Source organism: Salvia splendens, chromosome 1 (assembly GCF_004379255.2).
Source record: "Salvia splendens isolate huo1 chromosome 1, SspV2, whole genome shotgun sequence".
Taxonomy (NCBI): domain Eukaryota; kingdom Viridiplantae; phylum Streptophyta; class Magnoliopsida; order Lamiales; family Lamiaceae; genus Salvia; species Salvia splendens.
In genome coordinates this window covers 35,167,337-35,186,763 of record NC_056032.1, presented here as the reverse complement: position 1 = coordinate 35,186,763, position 19,427 = coordinate 35,167,337, and the positions used below count along the sequence as shown (strand labels likewise).

General features: G+C 40.6%; 1 long non-coding RNA gene across 1 annotated transcript; it reads left to right on the top strand.

The window, feature by feature from the left end:
• Nucleotides 1-11,360: 11,360 nt before the first annotated feature.
• On the top strand, nt 11,361-12,364 carry LOC121804588. Its single transcript, XR_006051178.1, has 2 exons — nt 11,361-11,620; nt 11,889-12,364. It is a non-coding gene; the product is annotated as an uncharacterized LOC121804588 (long non-coding RNA).
• The last annotated feature ends 7,063 nt before the right edge of the window (nt 12,365-19,427 follow it).

Here is a 19,427-nt window from a genome sequence, read left to right as displayed (position 1 = left end):
GAGGTATAATCCATCTCCATCTCAATGCATGAGTTATTATTAGCTTTGTATGCATATAGCTTGACCTTCTTCCATAATCAACTAAGTAGAAACCGACGTAGAAATAATCGAACGATCGCCGCGCATAATCGAATCTAGGAAAGAACGAAACTTTATAACCATAACGTGTGTTGCGGGACGTTTCGGGGTGGTTTCGGAGGAGGAGAGGCCACCGCCGGCGACGGGCAGCGGCGGACAGCCGCTCGACGTCTCCCCGACGGCTGGCATCTCCATTTGCGACGGTAGACAACCACGGCTGGTGACGCGACGGCGAGGCAGCAGCCCCAGCCGCACGGCAGCGGCGACGTGGAGTGTCCTCCGCGGCAGCAGCTTCCGCCGGCGAGCAGCGAAGGCAGCGGCTTCCTCGGCTGCTCCAGCTGTGGCGGCAGGCGGCTCCAGCCGCGACGGTGGCGAGCCGGAGGGAGAACGACGGCGACGACAGTGGTGGTGGTCGGCTGTGTGTGTTTGCCGAGAGAAAGAGAGGGCGACGGTGAGAGAGAAAGAAGAGAGAGAGAGAGTGTGTTGGAGAAGATGATGAAAGTTGGGCCATGCTTTTTGGGCCATGTGTTTTTTTTTTAATTTGGGCCTTGATTTAAATCTTTTAGTAGGGCCTTATAATTAAATTGGAAGACTTTTTTTTATCGTGGACTCTTCTTTTAAGCGATGGGCTTCCTAATTAATTATCTTGAGGAATAAAGTGGCTAAGAAATTAATTCGCTTGGGCCGTTAATTAAAATTTAATCGGGAGAAATTATTTAATTAATTTTCCGTAAGTTCTTTTTATCGAGTGAATATTTTACCGAGGTTCGAGATCATTCTTTTTAAGGGTAAATAATTACGGAAAATCTAAGTAAGCGCTTAAACAATTTTTAGAAATTATTTTCGACGTTATGGAAAATGCGAGGAGCCAACGAAGGATAGAACGAGCGTAAGCGGCCGACCGGCGTCGCACGCGACGCCTTGGCGGCCGCCGAATAACCGAAAGTACGCGGAAATCGAGAAAAAGAATTTTAAAAGAATTTAATTAGAGTGCATGCATTCTAATTATAGTTGTTATCGGGAATTGATATGATTTTATGTGTTTTCCGAAAAGGTGGTTCGCACGCACGCTAAAAGTCGGAACGAGGAATTTTTACGGAAATCTTAAGCTTTTGAGGTGGGCTTTATTCTTAAATGTTTATTCTTGAATTGATATGTTTATGGTGTTATAAGGATGTTTCTATAAAGTATGTCATGCCGTGTTTATGCTTTGAAACTGCCTGTCTGATTGTCTACTAGAATAATACTCTACTAGACTTTGATGGTTAACGAATTCGGGTCTAACTAGGGCTACGCCCTACTTAGACTAGTGCACTGATGGGGATCGTGAGCCGTCCCCTAGGTCGGCCGGTCCAGTGATCGAGATTGTGGCCACAGTCTCGTTTCACATGATGGTTCAGATATGGTATATGATGGGGGATGATGTTAGTCCGCGCAGACACTTTTTATGGAATTGAATATTTTTGTGCTTCCCGGTTCTTCTTAAAGTAAAACCCGGGATTCACGCGATGATGGCTTGACATATCTTAACGATGAATATTTTTCGGGCGTGAGTTCACTGGGTGCACCAAGTACTCAGCCCCTGCATATGTTTTCCCTATGTGCAGGTTGAGCGAGGTCGGGAGGCGGAGAATGTTGAGTGATGATTTCAAGAACTGGTCCGGTTATTATTATGTCTTCATACGTAGTAGTAACTATACTCTCAAATTGCTTCCGCTATCAAATGTCTAAGAAACTCTGTTATTTTCGTTATTGCCGAACTCTGCTATCGTTTACTTTGAGACTTGGGTTTTTGTTGAAACGTTGACCGGTTTAAATGAAACTTCATCCTTGTTTGTTAAGTCGTATTGCCTTGAATTGTATGTTTTCCCCCTTCTTCCCCGCTTCTTAAATCCCCCACGAGTCACGATTTCCCGTGCTTTCTATCCCTAGGAAGTGCGGTCGTGACAAAAATCCACCCAGCCAAATCCTCACCCGAGAAGATCGGAAATCCAACCTTAGACTGACGTGTAGAGAAGTAAGGTGCACGGTGCTGACCTCCTCCAGCCATGCCACCAATACCACCGCCGAAACCTGCGCCGGCAACACCACCTCCTCCACCAGCAACACCGCCCGCAGCTAGAAATCGGGTCATCAATTCATTCTGTTGAGTTTGAAGTGCTAGAAATTCATCGCGGAGCTCCTTGAAGTGGAGATCGCGATGCCGATCGAGATCCTCACGACGCCGATCGGCGTCAGACAATTTGGCCGTCAGCTCGGCCATAGCAGTAGCCAGCATCTCCTCCAAACGACGGTCGTCGCTGGCGCGTGTCTCCACCATCGCGGAAACTGGACCTCGTGGACTGATACCACTTGGTACGAAGTCAGGGCCACCGGTGATCGGAACGGCTACCGAGAGAGTACCAATACGCAATGCACTATGAGAGGAAGAAGGGGAAGAGTTATTTTGCATTAATTCAATAATGAAACTTACAAAATGGGAAGGCAGCTTATATACACGCTGCAAGTATGAAAGTAACAACATCACAACAATCTAACTAACTATATTCTCCTCACGCTCCGCGCACATGGCTGATTTGCTCCTCTCTTCCCTCGTGTTGCATGTATCCAAGCACCCCGTTATTTAGGTTGCCATCTCCCGCGCTTATTCATTTCATATATCACGTATCAAATTGTTCCGACGAATTAAGTAGCGCAGATTATTGCATTCATTCGAACTGGACCGTAATTTTTGCTATGGATTTTCAGCTTATCCAAGAAGTTGCATGCAATCTTTAATTTGATAGATTGAACTTTCACCTCTGAGTTGCCGATTACAGGTCTATCGTAGCTCGTACGCGAGATGTTTGCTTAGAAAGTAATAATTTCACTTTGCATGTGTAATTTCTTTGTGTATCTAAATTGTATTTGCAATTGGAAAGAATGTAGCATCTCTTGATCACATTTACAATTTTGGGCTCAACTACCCAGATTTCATAAATCAACTATGAAAATCAACTCTACTCAAGAGTGGTAGGGTTTTATTGTCGAGAACTTGACTTTAACTTTAGAAAGGATTGATTTTAGTGGGAACTAATTAGTTTCATTACAATAAGGCTAGTTTAATGTAATGTCAAATAGGGATTACCTGTTTTGTATCCTCAATTTGTATTAAGCATGATAATACTTTCTGTAGCGATCCTTCACATACCGATAATTGTTAGGGAATATGTGATTTAGTTTGGAAGACTTCATTTTGACTTTTTAGATTTCCAGTCTTAGTGTATTTAGGTATGTTTCAAATCATTAGGTTTATTATATTCATAAGTAGATTTACATAATCAATGTGTATGATGAATCCGCGAATTTTTGATGGTGATGAATGCTGGTAGAGAATAAAGATCACGACACAATGAATTTACGTGGTTCGATTTACTGAGGTAAATCTACGTCCACGGGAAGAAAAGAGGGCAGAGTTGTATTGCTTGATCTGTTTTCTACAGCTTACAATACAGACTTGCTATTTTATATTTGATCTCTAGAGAGCGAGAGAGTCTAACCCTATCTATCTGATCTAGGTTCTATTTATACAAAGGACCAAGATCGTGGCATGCAGCACCATTTACTAGGTAGTGGATGTCGTGGAGATCGTGGCGATCTTGCATGGGTCCACTATCCTGCATGAGTTAATGACTGCTTGACACCACTAAATAGATCGTGGGTGTAGTGGAGGTGGAAATCCTGCATGAGTCTACTATCTCCTAGTTCGGTCGAATACTGAGACCGAACTGCTGAATTATTGCCGAGCAGCTTTTGCCGATCTGAGAGTAGAGCTTGATTGGTTGGCTTTTACCGAGCTGTAGGCTGGGGCCGAACTCTTTGGTTGTGCCGAACTGAACTCTTTAGTCATGCCGGACTGATACTCTTTCTTGGGCTTTAGGCTGATGGGCTTTACTGCTGTTGGGCTTGTTTAGTACGTACTCCATCACTACCCCCCCCGGAAAGCGAAGTGAATCACTTCGGCATTCTGGATAAAGGTACGGGGTAAGTTGATGTTTGTCCTCGGTCTGATGAAGTGAACTCCTCTTTGACCGGACTTGGTTTGTGTCCTAATTTGGCGAGTTTTATCGCTCGGATCGGACTTTCCGTTGTCCTAATTTGGGGATCGGACTTTCCCTTGTCCTAATTCGGCGAGTTTTATCGCGTGGATCGGACTTTCCCTTGTCCTAATTCAGGCAAGTTTTATCGCGTGAATCGGACTTTTGTTGCAGTTCGTTTCAGACGAAGTGCTTGATTCTTAAGCTGAATTGTGGTCTTGTATCCTCTTTAGAAGCTTGGACTTCACAATCGTTGGCTTATTGCAGTTCGTTTCAGACGAAGTGCTTGTTTCTTAAGCGGAATTGTGGTCTTGTATCCTTTTTAGAAGCTTTGACTCACAATCGTTGGCTTATTGCAGCTCGTTTTAGACGAACTGCTTGTTTAAGCTGAATTGTGGTCTTGTATCCTCTTTAGAAGCTTTGACTCACAATCGTTGGCTTGTATATGTTCTAAGAAGGGGATCAGCCTTCGAAGAACAAGATACCTCAGTAACATTTGTAAGAGACGACACGCACAGAGACAGACAAAACACACATAGACAAAACGCACAGAGACAAGCAAAGACCAAGCAAACCAAATAAAGCACATTGACCGAACAGGACTCAAGACTGACTGACCGGACTGTCTCTTACAAATGGAACTTCTTGAGGTTGGAAATGTGCCATGTTCGGGGTACCTGTTCTCCTGACATGTGAGCCAATTTGTAAGACCCTTTGCCGAGGACTTCTGACACCCGATACGGACCTTCCCATGTGGGTTCGAGCTTGCCCAGCTTTTCTGCTCGGCTTACTTCGTTGTTTCTCAAGACGAGATCTCCCACTTGAAATTGCAGCTTCTTCACCCTTTGGTTGTAATACCGGGCTACTTGCTCCTTGTACTTGGCTGCTTTTATGCATGCCAATTCTCTTCTTTCTTCGGCAAGATCTAGCTCGGCTTTCAGTCCGTCGTCATTCATTTCTGCTGAGAAATTTAGAGTTCGGGGACTGGGTATGCCGATCTCCACCGGAATCACGGCTTCAGTGCCGTACACAAGACTGTACGGAGTTTCACCGTTGGAGGTTGTGGGTGTAGTTCGGTAGGACCATAGGACTTGAGGGAGATTTTCTACCCATTGTCCTTTGGCTTGTTCTAACCGAGCTTTTAACCCTTTCACCAGGATACGATTTGTTACCTCCGTTTGTCCGTTTGCTTGTGGATGAGAGACCGAAGTGAACCGCTGTTGAATATTCAGCCCTTGGCACCAATTCTTGAACGTCTTGTCGGTGAACTGAGTCCCGTTATCCGAGATGAGGATGTGGGGTATGCCAAATCGGCACACTATGTTCTTCCAGACGAAGTCCAATGCCTTTGAGCTCGTTATCGTAGCTAATGGTTCAGCCTCCACCCACTTCGTGAAGTAGTCCACGGCAACGATAAGGAATTTCATTTGCCGAGGAGCTTGAGGAAGTGGTCCCACTATGTCTATGCCCCATTGCATGAAAGGCCAAGGGCTTTGCATAGTGTATAGATCGGTCTGCGGCATCCTTGGGACATTTGCATGAATTTGGCACTTCGTACACTTCTTGACGAGCTGCACTGCCTCTTGTACCATGGTTGGCCAATAATATCCCCATCTCAGAACTTTTTTAGCTAAAGCTCTGGCTCCGATGTGGCTGCCGCACGATCCTTCATGAACTTCTCTGAGGATGTAGTCCGTCTCTTCTGGTCCTACGCACCGCAATAACGGCTGGAGGTAAGACTTTCTAAAGAGGACTCCTTCATGAAGTTCGTACCGAAGTGCTCGGCACGTGATCTTCCGAGCTTCTCTCTTATCCTCGGGCAATTGTCCTTGATCCAGATACTGCAAGATCGGCGTCATCCAGTTCGGCGAGCTGGATACTGAATGTACCTCGGCTTCATCAATGCTTCGATGCATTAATTCTTCCGCCTTTGAGCTCGGATCTGAGGCCAACTTACTTAAGGTATCTGCTCGGCTATTTTCCGCTCTGGGAATGCGGATTATCCGAAAATAGGAGAAACTTCGGCTGATGCTTTGCGCTTTGTCCAAATACTTCTTCATTCTCTCGTCACGAGCTTCACTTGTACCCAACATGTGATTTACTATGACTTGTGAATCACAATGGACTTTGAGAGATTTGACGAGCAGACTTTGCGCTAACTGGAGTCCGGCCAGGAGGGCTTCGTACTCGGCTTCATTATTAGTAGTGGGGAATAGGAACCGAAGTGAGTAGGTTACCTCGTGTCCGTCGGGAGCGACAAGTAAAATACCAGCTCCACTTCCCATCTTGTTTGAAGCTCCATCTACGAATCCGCTCCAGCAGTCCGGCGGCTCTTCTTCGGATTCCAAGGGCTGTGCTAGTTCGGCATTGGCAGAATTTTTCTGTTCGGCAATGACAGGGATTGCTTGATCGACCTTGGCCTCTGCAAGAAAATCTGCCAAGGCTTGTCCCTTGATGGCTTTCCGAGGTAGGTACTTGATTGAGTGTTCTCCCAGCTCTATGGCCCATTTGGCGATTCTGCCTGATGCTTCTGGCTTGGTCAAAACTTGCCGAAGAGGCAGATCGGTTAAGACGCATACCTTGTGAGCATAAAAGTATGGCCGCAGTCTCCTTGCTGCATTTACTAACGCCAGAGCAATTTTTTCCAGAGGTTGATACCTTGTTTCTGGACCTCTTAATGCTCGGCTTGTAAAGTAGATGGGAAGCTGCTTTAGGCCTTCTTCTCGTACAAGCACCGCGCTGATGGTTTGATCCGATGCCGCTAAGTATAAGAATATTACTTCGGCTTCGGTTGGAGCAGAGAGAATAGGAAGCTCGGCTAGATAACTTTTGAGCTCGTCAAAGGCCTTTTTCTGCTCGGCTCCCCACTCAAACTTTGGTGCCTTTTTTAACACTTTGAAGAACGGCAGTTGCTTTTCGGCTGCTTGGGAAAGGAATCTATTCAATGCGGCTAGACATCCAGTTAGTCTTTGCACATCGTGTATGGACTTCGGCATCGCCATGTTCTGAATAACTTGAACTTTTGAGGGATTTGCCTTGAGTCCGTCCTTTGAAACCCAACAACCCAGAAATTTTCCCGAATCTACCAAAAAGGTACATTTTTGGGGGTTGAGTTTGAGGTTAGCTTTTCGGAGCACGTCGAGAGTGGATTTGAGGTTGTCTTCGTACTCCGAAGTGCTTTTGCTTTTGACAACTATGTCGTCGACATACACTTCAACCTGTTTTCCGATTAGGTGCCGAAAAAGCTTGTCTACCATCCTTTGATAAGTGGCTCCGGCATTCTTTAAACCGAATGGCATCTTTTTATAAGCGAAAATGCCGAAATCGGTAATGAAAGCTGTTTTCGGAGCGTCACTCTCATCCATCAACACTTGGTGATATCCTTTGTATAAATCAAGAAAACAGAAAATTTCGAAGCCGATCAAAGCTTCTACTTTTTTATCTATATTCGGAAGGGGATAGCAATCTTTAGGACAGTGCTTGTTTAGATCGGTAAAATCTATGCACATCCGCCATCCTCCTTCTTTTTTCTTGATCATCACAGGATTGGCCACCCAAGAAGGATATTTCACCTCGAATAGTACATCCGCTTTTAGTAATTGGCGGACTTCATCATGGATGACTTGGCTTCTTTCTGCCGCAAAGAGTCTTTGCTTCTGTTTTACTGGCCGGATTGAAGGATCAATATTTAACCGATGAGTGATTACCTCGGGGGGCACTCCGGTCATGTCCAACGGAGACCATGCAAAGACATCTTTGTACTCCTTGAGGAGCTGAATGGTCTTTTCCCGGAGTAGAGGCGTTCCTGCGAAAGCCGATCTTGACCGTTCTGGATGGATCATCTTCGTATAACTGAACGGTCATTGAGTTCGGCTCTGAAGTGACTTTGATCATCTCGCTTGCCTCTGACTCCGGTTGCTGTGATTGCTATGCTTGATGGTGCCGAAACTGATTGCCTCGGCACTTTTAAGCGCAATCTGCAGACATTCTTTTGCTCTCTTTTGATCACCTCGGATGACCGCTATCCCACCTTTAGTGGGGATCTTGATGGTGAGGTGATAAGTAGAGCAAACGGCCCGAACTGTGTTGAGCCAGTCTCTCCCCAGGATGATGTTGTACGGGGGACCGAGCTTTCACCACAAAGAACTCGATCATCGTATTGGAGCTTGTAGGCGCTTTTCCCACCGTGATCGGAAGGCTGATAATACCTTCAGGGCGGGTGTCCTCCTGGGCGAAACTTTTCAGAGGAAGTGGAGCCGGACTGAGCCGAGCTGGATCCACTTCCATTTTATCGAAACATTCTTTAAAAAGAATGCTGACTGACGCTCCTGTATCCACAAATACTCTGTGGATCAGTTTGTTTGCCACTCCGGCTTGAATGACAATAGCGTCTTGGTGAGGAGAGATGGCTGGGACGGGATCGGCATCTGAAAATGTAATCACTTCGTCTTTCTTCAGCCTTTTATGTGTTGGCTCCTCTTGATTGGAACCTCTGCGTTCTGCTTTTAGGGACGACTTAGTCTTCCCGGCAGGGAGAGCATCAATAGTCTGGATTACTCCATCATATTGCGGCTCGTCGTCGTCTTCGGGATCCTCATGCCTTTTCGGATCCTGAGGATTGCAGTTCGCACCTCTCTGCCTTTTGTTCTTTTTCGGCTGCTTGCTTTGGTATTTTTTTAACGTTCCTGTTTTCACAAGAACATCAATACCTGCAGCCAAATCTCGGCACTCCTCGGTATCGTGACCGTGGGCTTGATGGAAGGAGCAATATTGATCCTGAGGTCGCCGCGCGGCTGATTTCGTCATCCGCTTTGGTTTTTCGAACATATCGGAATGTAGTTCGAAAATTTCCGCTCTTGACTTGTTTAATGGTACGAACTGAGCGGGCGGCTTCTCAGGATTGAGACGATGGCCCCAATCTGCCTTGTACCGGTTGCCCTTTGAATTCTTTCAAAAGGAGTTCGGCGAGGAAGCACCTGGCCGCTTTGATCGGGCTTCTTTCTCTTCTCGGGATGAGCTGTCTAAAGACCGTTTTCGACGGTCTGCCTCATCCGCACGGGAAAACTGGTCCGCAATGTCCCACATTTCTTGAGCTGTTTGCGGACCGCACTCCACGAGCTTTCTGTAGAGAGCTCCGGGCAGGATTCCATTTTGGAATGCCGAAATGACAAGTAGATCGTTGAGATCATCTACTTGTAAGCATTCCTTGTGGAATCTCGTCATGAAGTCGCTGATCTTTTCGTCGCGACCTTGACGTATAGAAAGCAGCTGAGCCGAAGTGATCCGGGCTTCCGCTTTCTGAAAGAACCTCCTGTGGAAAGCATCCATTAGATCTCGGTAGGATCTAATGCTGCCTTGAGGAAGGCTGTCGAACCACCTTCTCGCGTTCCCGATAAGCAGCTCGGGGAACAGCTTGCACATATGGACCTCATTGAGACCCTGGTTCGCCATATTATACTGATAGCGTCCCAAGAAGTCATGAGGATCCACTAGCCCGTCATAAGTCATTGACGGTGTCCGGTAGTTCCGCGGCAAAGGAGTCCGGGTGATATCGTCCGAGAACGGAGTCTTTAATGCTCCGTACATGGCGAACCCGATATTTCTTCGGTACGGAGGAGATGGAGTTCTCCTGTGGTTCCGGTACCGAGGAGGAACAGGAACATGTCGGGGTTGAGGATTCTTTCTCCTGGAAGACACGTCACTACTGCGGGTAGTGACTTTCATGTCTGGATGAGGAGGGAGAATCCGCCGTGTCTTCTCCGGCTGTTGGCTCTTCTGCAGGAAGGTTAAGAACTCCTCCTGCTTCTCGGCCAAGAACAGCTTGACAGCTTCATTTAAATCGGGCTGCTGGGAAGACTCGGTGCGATGACTCCTGGAGTGGCTTGTTCCTTCTTCGTGAGAACCGGAGGTAGATGTCTCCCGAGGCCGTTTTTCAGACCTGCGAGCTGGACTAGCTTCCTCACGGTTATCACGAACGGTATTACGGGGTAGTATGTGATCTGGTATGCATTTTTTTTTTTTGGGGTGGAAAAAGGGTCAAAAATTCGCTTTATCACAATTTGGTTCTCTGTTTCCCACAAGACGGCGCCAGTGATGAATCCGCGAATTTTTGATGGTGATGGAATGCTGGTAGAGAATAAAGATCACGACACAATGAATTTACGTGGTTCGATTTACTGAGGTAAATCTACGTCCACGGGAAGAAAAGAGGGGCAGAGTTGTATTGCTTGATCTGTTTTCTACAGCTTACAATACAGACTTGCTATTTTATATTTTATCTCTAGAGAGCGAGAGAGTCTAACCCTATCTATCTGATCTAGGTTCTATTTATACAAAGGACCAAGATCGTGGCATGCAGCTATTTACTAGGTAGTGGATGTCGTGGAGATCGTGGCGATCTTGCATGGGTCCACTATCCTGCATGAGTTAATGACTGCTTGACACCACTAAATAGATCGTGGGTGTAGTGGAGGTCGTGGAGGTTCTGCATGAGTCCACTATCTCCCAGTTCGGTCGAATACTGAGACCGAACTGCTGAATTATTGCCGAGCAGCTTTTGCCGATCTGAGAGTAGAGCTTGATGCCGACCTGAGAGCAGAATTTGATTAGTTGGCTTTTTCCGAGCTGTAGGCTGGGGCCGAACTCTTTAGTCATGCCGGACTGATACTCTTTAGTCATGCCGAACTGATACTCTTTCTTGGGCTTTAGGCTGATGGGCTTTACTGCTGTTGGGCTTGTTTAGTGCGTACTCCATCATTCACCTTTTCAATATATGGTTTGTATACTCTTTTTGAACGAATTCTCTTGTTTGGTACGTAACAATAGATCTTAAGTAAATCTTAAGTCTGAGTTCGTGATTAATTATTATTGAGGTTGATTAATGAGTTATTAAAAAAGGTTAGTATAATTATTTAAACATTTAGAATCATTTTGAGGGGTTGTTTGTACTTTGCTTCTACTGTCGGCGTGTGCAATGAGTTGGTGTTCAGGTTGTCGAGTTTAAATGTCGATTATACCCTCAAGCTTTTGTTAAAATAATCTAGAATCAATAATTTTGGGGTTAATTAATCATATCCTTTTTGTTTTTTTTATTTGCATCAGCATATCTACATAGATCAATTCCTCCACCAAAATTCTCTCTTCTTCTAACTTTTGTCTCCTCATATAATTCCATTCCAAAAGGACAAATCTTGATTAATTATTCTATTTCTTTCTTGGATTGCAACATTAATTGTGTTTATTCTAACCACCATTTTAGAATATGTTGTCGATTAAACTAAACTTTTTCCCATTATTTTTTATTCGTCGAATTTGACAGGAGGGCATTGTGGGAGAGGAGGAGGAGGAGCAATGTAGTCCGGTGTGTGTGTTAGATGCTCCGTACGAAGACGAGGAGCATCGCAATCTAGTTGGAGATGATGAAGACGAGTACGATGATCTCGAGCCCGCCTATGCGAATATCGAACGTTAGTACAAATTTTACACACAAAACACAATTATTGTGAACAAGTTTCTCCTTTTAAAGATAAGGTTTTTAATTCATTGCCCAATATTAGGTGGAAGACTTATCTTTGCAGTATTTGCTTTCTATCACTCTCATTTTCCTGAAATCATTAATTGGAACTCATCATTACCATTTATATTCATTCTAAAATAATTCAATATAAATATATGTTAGTATTAATTTAAATGCATGGTGTTACTAAATTGAATTTTGTGACTTTTATTGTGCAGGAGTTAGAAAACAACTTCTAGAGAGACTTGAAAGCTTCGAAAAACTTGTCGCACTTGACCAAGTGGACCTCGAGCAAAAGTTACTAGAAGCTTCTGACGAAGAACACAACATAGAATTCGAGCAGTTGTTAGTGCGCAGAAAACAACGTCCATCATCCAGTCTGAAAGAGAGTCGCATGAAGAGGGCAATAGGCGGCGACAAAAGCAAGGTATTTATGGGCCATTTGTGGCGAGACACCTTAGATATGATGATGGAGGTCGAGTTCAGGACGGAGGCGGAGGTGGAGGTGGAGGTGGAGGAGACGGCGGCTGAACTGGAGCTAGCAATCTTTGAGGAATTGATTGAACAATGCTTATGTATGGATCCACCACATAGTTTAGATCCTTCTTGTAATTATTAGTATGTTTTTTGTCGATCAATTTATTAATTGGGATTTGGTGGTGATATTAAATTCATCTTCCATGATTTTGGTCTTTGAGGAACATATTTTTGAAATATTGTGCTAAGTTGTCTCATAGTTCAAGCTAAATTAATTATTGAGTTATTGTTCTAGGCCTTTTTGGTTTTGGATTTTTTCAATTCTTTTCTTTTTATGACATATACTCCCTCCGTCCCATGTTACTCGCACTTTTCATTTTAGGCCGTAAATTTGGGATTGATTTTTTAGTGTAATTAAATTAGAATTTAAGTGTAATGAGACATCACTTAATAAATGAGCTCTTAACTTAAACTAACATATTAATTAAATGCATTAATTCTAACTTAAACTATAAATAGTGTAAGGAGTTTCTGACGAACCGAAAAGCAACAGTGCAAATAACATGAGACGGAGGGAGTACAGAGTACTATATACTATGAAATGCAACTTGCATGACTTTTTTGTTTGCTTATGGTTTCTCTCGTTTGCTATATAAAATTTATACTACTACAACATAAATTTTGCCTAACATAAATTACTTCTAAAAATATCTAACTTTAATAATGAAGCACAATTCAATAAGTAAGACGCTATATGGTTGGAAATTTGAATCACCACGAAAGAAAATATTCTAATTTCAAATTTAGTAAATAGGAGTACTGTTAGTATGATATTTTCTGTGAAGATACATGCACGTGCATATGAAAACACACACAAAGTACACAATCCAATTTAATGCAACAAAATTGCAACAAATTTAAATCAAATTATCTTGATATGATTGAAAGAGAAAGAAAGTACACGTTTGAAAACATAAATCCAAGCTAAGAGCATCTCCGGACGTCCGGTCGGACGTCCGCGACGGGCGACCGGGACGTCCGCCATTGTGGCGTCAAAGGTCGGATACGGACGTCCCGTGAGGACGTCGGGTGTCCTCGGACGTGCGGGCGACGGGCGGGCGGACGTCCGCCATTGTAGAGTGGGTCGGACGTCCGGTAATTATTTTTTTTTTTAACTCTAGTGGGAAGGGCGGATTGTGCAGGGGATGTCCTAGTGACGTGGCAGTGGGATGGAAGTCCTAGTGACGTGGCAGGAGGTGTTTTTGAGATGTCCTAGTGGATGTCCGAGTGGGACATCCGCCCACTGGAGATGCTCTAATACTACGACATTGCTTAAAATTTTCTACAAATTAACTGATATGATTAAGATGGGTTTCTAATTCCAAGAATTTGATTTCATTTTCTTATAATTTATAATTATATCCTACTTCATTGCAGTAAAAAATTAAGTGACGAAATTTTCAGTGAAACGAACTAAATTAAACTAAAACGGGAGAAAATCACCCAATGATTAATTAATTAATTAAGTGTATATCGAGTGTGGATTGGTTCCCTGCATGCCTGCGTGAAAAGGCCACTTCACATATAAACTCCACTTTCGGTAACTTACTTTAATTCAAATGAAACCATACAATGTCAGCAAATATTTATTGATGTGACAGAATATCGACTTATAAGATTGTGATCCTCACCCACCATTTATTAATTTGTTTGTATGCATTGCCAAATTAAATGTCTGTTTTTTTTTTCAAACTATTGCGTTTGCTTCCCATTAATATTGGGTGGCCTTTATAGTTTGTACACCTGTACTAATAAAGAGTATTTGGGCCGGGCCGGGCCATATGATTGTGGGCCCCAACTTGTCAACGCGGCCCTTCCCAACTCTATGTTGGTAGAATTATTATTATTTAGAAACAAAAATAAATAAAAACATACTTACCATAAAAGGAAATCGACGCCCGTGTTGGTCTTCAATTTGAGTTTTACTTAGTTGAAGTGGAGCTCATCTATTAAGACAATTTACATCTAATCTAATAATAAGTCAACTCATCATGACATGAGATGGGATTTTAGATTGAGAATCATATGATTCTCTTTTTTAAAAAAAGTTGAGTTTTACTTATATTTCAAACGAATTGAAAAACATATTTGAAGATATTTTTCCTTACTTGAAATGGTTTAATGGTTCCGAACAACTACAAATTTCTGAAATTTTGTCGGATTCTAGTTTGCACACTAGTTTTAAAATCTTATTGTAACTACTGAAATATTGATTTTTTCTAATTTTACAAACAAACTATTGATTTGCCCTAATTTTGAAAGTAATAAGATTTCGTTGCTGCATAACTAGATGAATGATGACTTACCTACGCGGCGCTATCAGATGTCATACAAAACAAAGTCACGCTTTAGGCTGCAAGATGACGTCGTATTACACTAAATTAAATAATTTAATTTGACATTTAATTCAATTCAGTCGTCGTCGCATATATATCCTTTGTCGTTTCATCCCCATTCCTGCCCTCCCATTTCAATTATCTAGCTGGTATCTATGCTCCATCTACATTTAATTGATTTTGTCAAACTTGAACTTTTGCACATTTCAAATATTTTTTAGATAGAGTGAATAAACTTAATGCCCTGCTATACACACTTTAAAAAGAATAGTATTTTTAATATAATTAATGATGTTATTTGTCTTTCTAAATATTATTAATGTTTTAAAAAATATCTTATTGTTGGTGTCCCAACTAAAATTAGAGGACGCTAATGGAAGCGTCTTAAAAATTAAAAGATTAAGTTAATTTGTCCTTAATATATGAACGCTTTCTTTTGCGTCCTAAATTTGGTGTTATTTTTGAGAAACAAAATTCAACGCAAGTAATTGTGTCCCGATTATAAGTTTTTTTTGTAGTGATGCGTATTTTGTACTACACAAAATAAGAGTAAATTACCAAATAAATCACTAAGTTTAGTCAAATTCTGAATCTTATATTTTCAAAACGGAACACGAAATCATCAAGTTTGAAAGCTTCACAATCATCCCATATTTTTTAATTTCGGCGATATTGACACTGGTTGTTACCTTTCTTCGATGTCGTTAGCGTTTGCTGACAGAGATGACAGTGTTTGAGTTAAAATAGATATCGATTTATTTGATAAGAGAAAGAAAAAGGAAATGAAATAATTTTAAGAAAGCAATATCAGTTTGAGTATCACTAACTGAATAATGTACTCCTAATAAACTACTATAATTATATAATGAGAGAATCCAAATCATGCGTAAGCATTATAATTTTAATTTTGTAATGAGAGAATTCGAATAATAAAAAGCTAATTATGTAATGAGAGTATTAGAATGGGTGAAATTAAGTTACGAATATAAATGGCAAAATTTTAGACTTTCCATAACTGAAAAAATGAAAAATGGCATACATACGGATAGGCTATATAAGGAAGAACATGTTTTACGTTGCTTGTGTTGTAAAATCTAATATCCACACATTTATGAAAATAAATTTATTTATCACATAGTTTATTATTTATTACTATTATATGTTGATTAAATATCTAGAAAATATCCACACATTCTTCTCTCTATCGCACGATATTTTCTCTTTCCTATGTTTAGAAGTTTGATTGTTTATTGTCCACACATAATTGAATTTTGAGTAAGGATGCTATAAAATTAAATTCCAGGTTGAATCCAATTAGTAGAGTGAAGGGAGTACCATATTATAATAATAATAATACTAATAATAATAAAATAATAATAATAATGATGATAATAATAATAATAATAATAATAATAATAGTAATAGTAATAATAATAATAGTAATAATAATAATAATAATAATAATGTTATTGTATAAAGATTTAGATTATTTATTTTATGGCTTAATAATTACAACTATATGATCAAGAAAAAATGAGTTTATGGTTGTTCATTCTTTTTCTCTTTCCCCTGATTATTACTCAGTTTACTCCTTTCTTATTGTAACATCTTTATTTAATTCGAATTTGACTTTATGAAACTTTAAGACATGCAATTCTTTTAATTCAACAAGTGTATTATTGGCTCGTCCGCTCTGTGTGGTTTGGACTGAAAATATCTTTGAATTGACTTGAGTTTTTTATAATTTGTACAGTACATGGTTTTATAGTTTAATACTACAATTTTACTACCAATGTCTTTATCCATTATCTCTTTGCTGGTACATTATACTCATATATGCATGCATTCAGCAGAAAACAGAATTTCCCATTCGCTGATGCAAACCATCCAATATAAAAATTGAATACAAAATATTTGGTATATACATACTCCTCATTCGATTTTTACCCCTTACCTCTTTTCAGAATTCAGAAACCATCCATGTTACCCATATCCTACTATTTGAGTCAATCAACCATTTAATGTTTCATTTTATTCGGATCTCATTTTGACCTTCTTTAAGCTTCCACGTAATCATTAGAAGTGTTATTTGACAAAACACATGCTATACAATATTTTAAAATTAACACAAGTATAAGTTGAATTGGTGAAATATGTATATTTGTGAGTGCAGTATATGATTTGACCCATTTTTGGATGAAGCTTACTAAAACGATAAATATGCTCATATATAAAGATCAATTTTCTCATATCGAGGAAGAAAAAATAATCCAAAATTTTTGGGAAAAACGATGATACTCATACAATCACTACAACCTTCATTCAAGAAGACTAGCTATAACATTTTTAACATTAAGAATCATGCAAAAAAATGAGGAAATTCAATCCAGTTTGGATGAATTTAGAATTAGAATTCAACAAATTTCACTCGTTTGGGATGAGTACTGGCCTCAGCTCCAGATAATCGCTGCTAGTGATGAGCTCCGACGTCGATTTGATGTCGTTAGACGACTGGTCAACGAATGATGAAGATGAAGATGAAGATAGAATCGTCGACAGACAGAGAAATTGGTATCGAAGAACTGGGAAATGTATGTCAGCTGAATCAATGTCGTCATATTCAACTACATGCATTCCATGAAATCTCGCCGTCACCAGAATTTTCAACTCCGGGAATATTAAGTGAAAATTTCATACACTCAAAAGTGTTCATTTTTTTTATCGAATGTCTTCATATTCAGGCATGTTTCTTATCTTAAATCAAGAATATTTTAGTACAGGTTTTTTTAATTATCCTCAACATGATTAAGCTGATTTTCTTGTCCCTCTACATATGAGTAAATTGATCCTTTTTTTTATCTTGATGGTTAAATTTTAACAGCTTCGGTCATTATAAAGGACCTAGAACTGAAGCATATTGTACCGGATCCGAACGACGTTAACATGGAGTACTATTTAAGACTTGAATACGACAATATATAGATGACCAAAAAAATCTCTAGTCGAAGATTAAATAGAGAGAGAAAGAGTTAAACCTATGGAGTAATAGTAATGGCCGGTGAGTAGAGAGTCACAAAATGTAAGTGTAAGTGTTTTGAGGTGTCACCAACATGCATGTCTCCCAACCTCCCCAACGTCCCCACCTCATGTGCCTATTTATGAATCCCCTCATCACCATCACTCTTTCATTTTACCCCTTTTCATTATAAAATTATGTACAGCCCACAACTACCCAATACAAGAAGAAAAATTGAATTAACAATTTGACATACAAACCTCACATGATAGAATATTGATATATGCATTGTTGTGCACACATGCAAATGCAATACACATCTTTTGTGTGTGTGATTATGAGAATGTCCATAAACAAAACTCTAGTTTAGTTCACTATGGAAATAAATGTAGTATGCAGCTAGCTAAGCAAGTGGCACCCACAAAACGTAGGCTAATTTGGGGGGATGAATCAGTTTGCTGGCTACTCAATCATTTGTACTAACTTGTGCTCACATGCATGATATATCACATCAATAAAACGCATCTCATTCACTCATACATACATATGCCTTCCAAACCCCTCACGAATTATCATCTATCTTCGCGTAGAATTTAATGACATCAATACATACCAAATCACATTCCGTTTTCCACCACACAATCACTACTTGTACTAGTACTACCTAGCTAGCTACTTTCAAACAAACTTGTAATCATCTTCAAAATATCAACATACATTTATGATTCCCAACCGAGTGAATGTATCTGCATGTCTACAGATCTAGGCCCATAGATTAACCTCAAAGAGATAAGGGCGGAAGCGGAGGAGTAGAAGCAGGGAGAAAGGAAACGACTTGTGCGTATATTGACTCAGTGGTAGAGTGGTTAATGTGAGTAGTTTTTATGATCGACAAAAAAAGAAACGAATTGATTTGCATTGGTTTGAACCATGGTGGTTGCATTAATTAGGAGTTGATGAAAAAGCATCAAGTATTTTTAATTTTTTATTATATAGTATATAGAAATTGAATCCCTGGTTCATGCAATGCAAGTGTGGTGGCTTGGTCGGAAAGAAAGATTCGCAATCTTTGTCACATATCTCAAAAAAACACTTAAAATAAATAAAGTATGGTACGGCCAGTACTTCACTTTTGTACAAATGAAATTGATAAAATGGAATTAGAAGATGAGCACAACAGAATGAATGGGCAAGACGTATGATATATCAAAAATATGTACTTATGATATTGATATCCTAAACACGCAAGTTAGGTTGCTAATCAGTTCATATTTATCCATTAAATACTCATAAACCAACTTTTGCAACAACTTCCACCAATCCCAGAGGGAGAGAGAGAGCAAGGGAGTTTTTTACAATATCTAAAGTTATGAGATGGGGATTAATTTAAGTGGATATTGCACTTTGCCCGAGAAGCTTATCTCTCCCATCCCTCTTCATATCTTATCTAAATTCTATGTTCAATTTGTGGGTCTACCTTCCAAAGATTACACACACGCAAAAGAAAGATAGAGAGAGGATTGCTAAGTGCTAACCTCTTTTCTTTATTATGAGAAAATATTTATGTAAATCATGCAGTGCATGTTCGTACAGTTTCGTATACACTCCTACTAAATAAACAAGAGAAAGGTACAGCAGAGCAACCTGCACTATAAGTGCAGTTATTTAAATCACACTCACACTTAACTTACCTCTTAGCTGCAATTGCAATCACATATGTCAAACATTGAATACTCCAAAACCTTGGCTCTTTCTCCACCACTCTTATACTATATAAACTCCATCACTCCCTCAAAACCTCATCATCAATTCCACATCACTTCTCTCTCTCTCTCTCTTGTTCACACACACAAAAAATGATGAACATG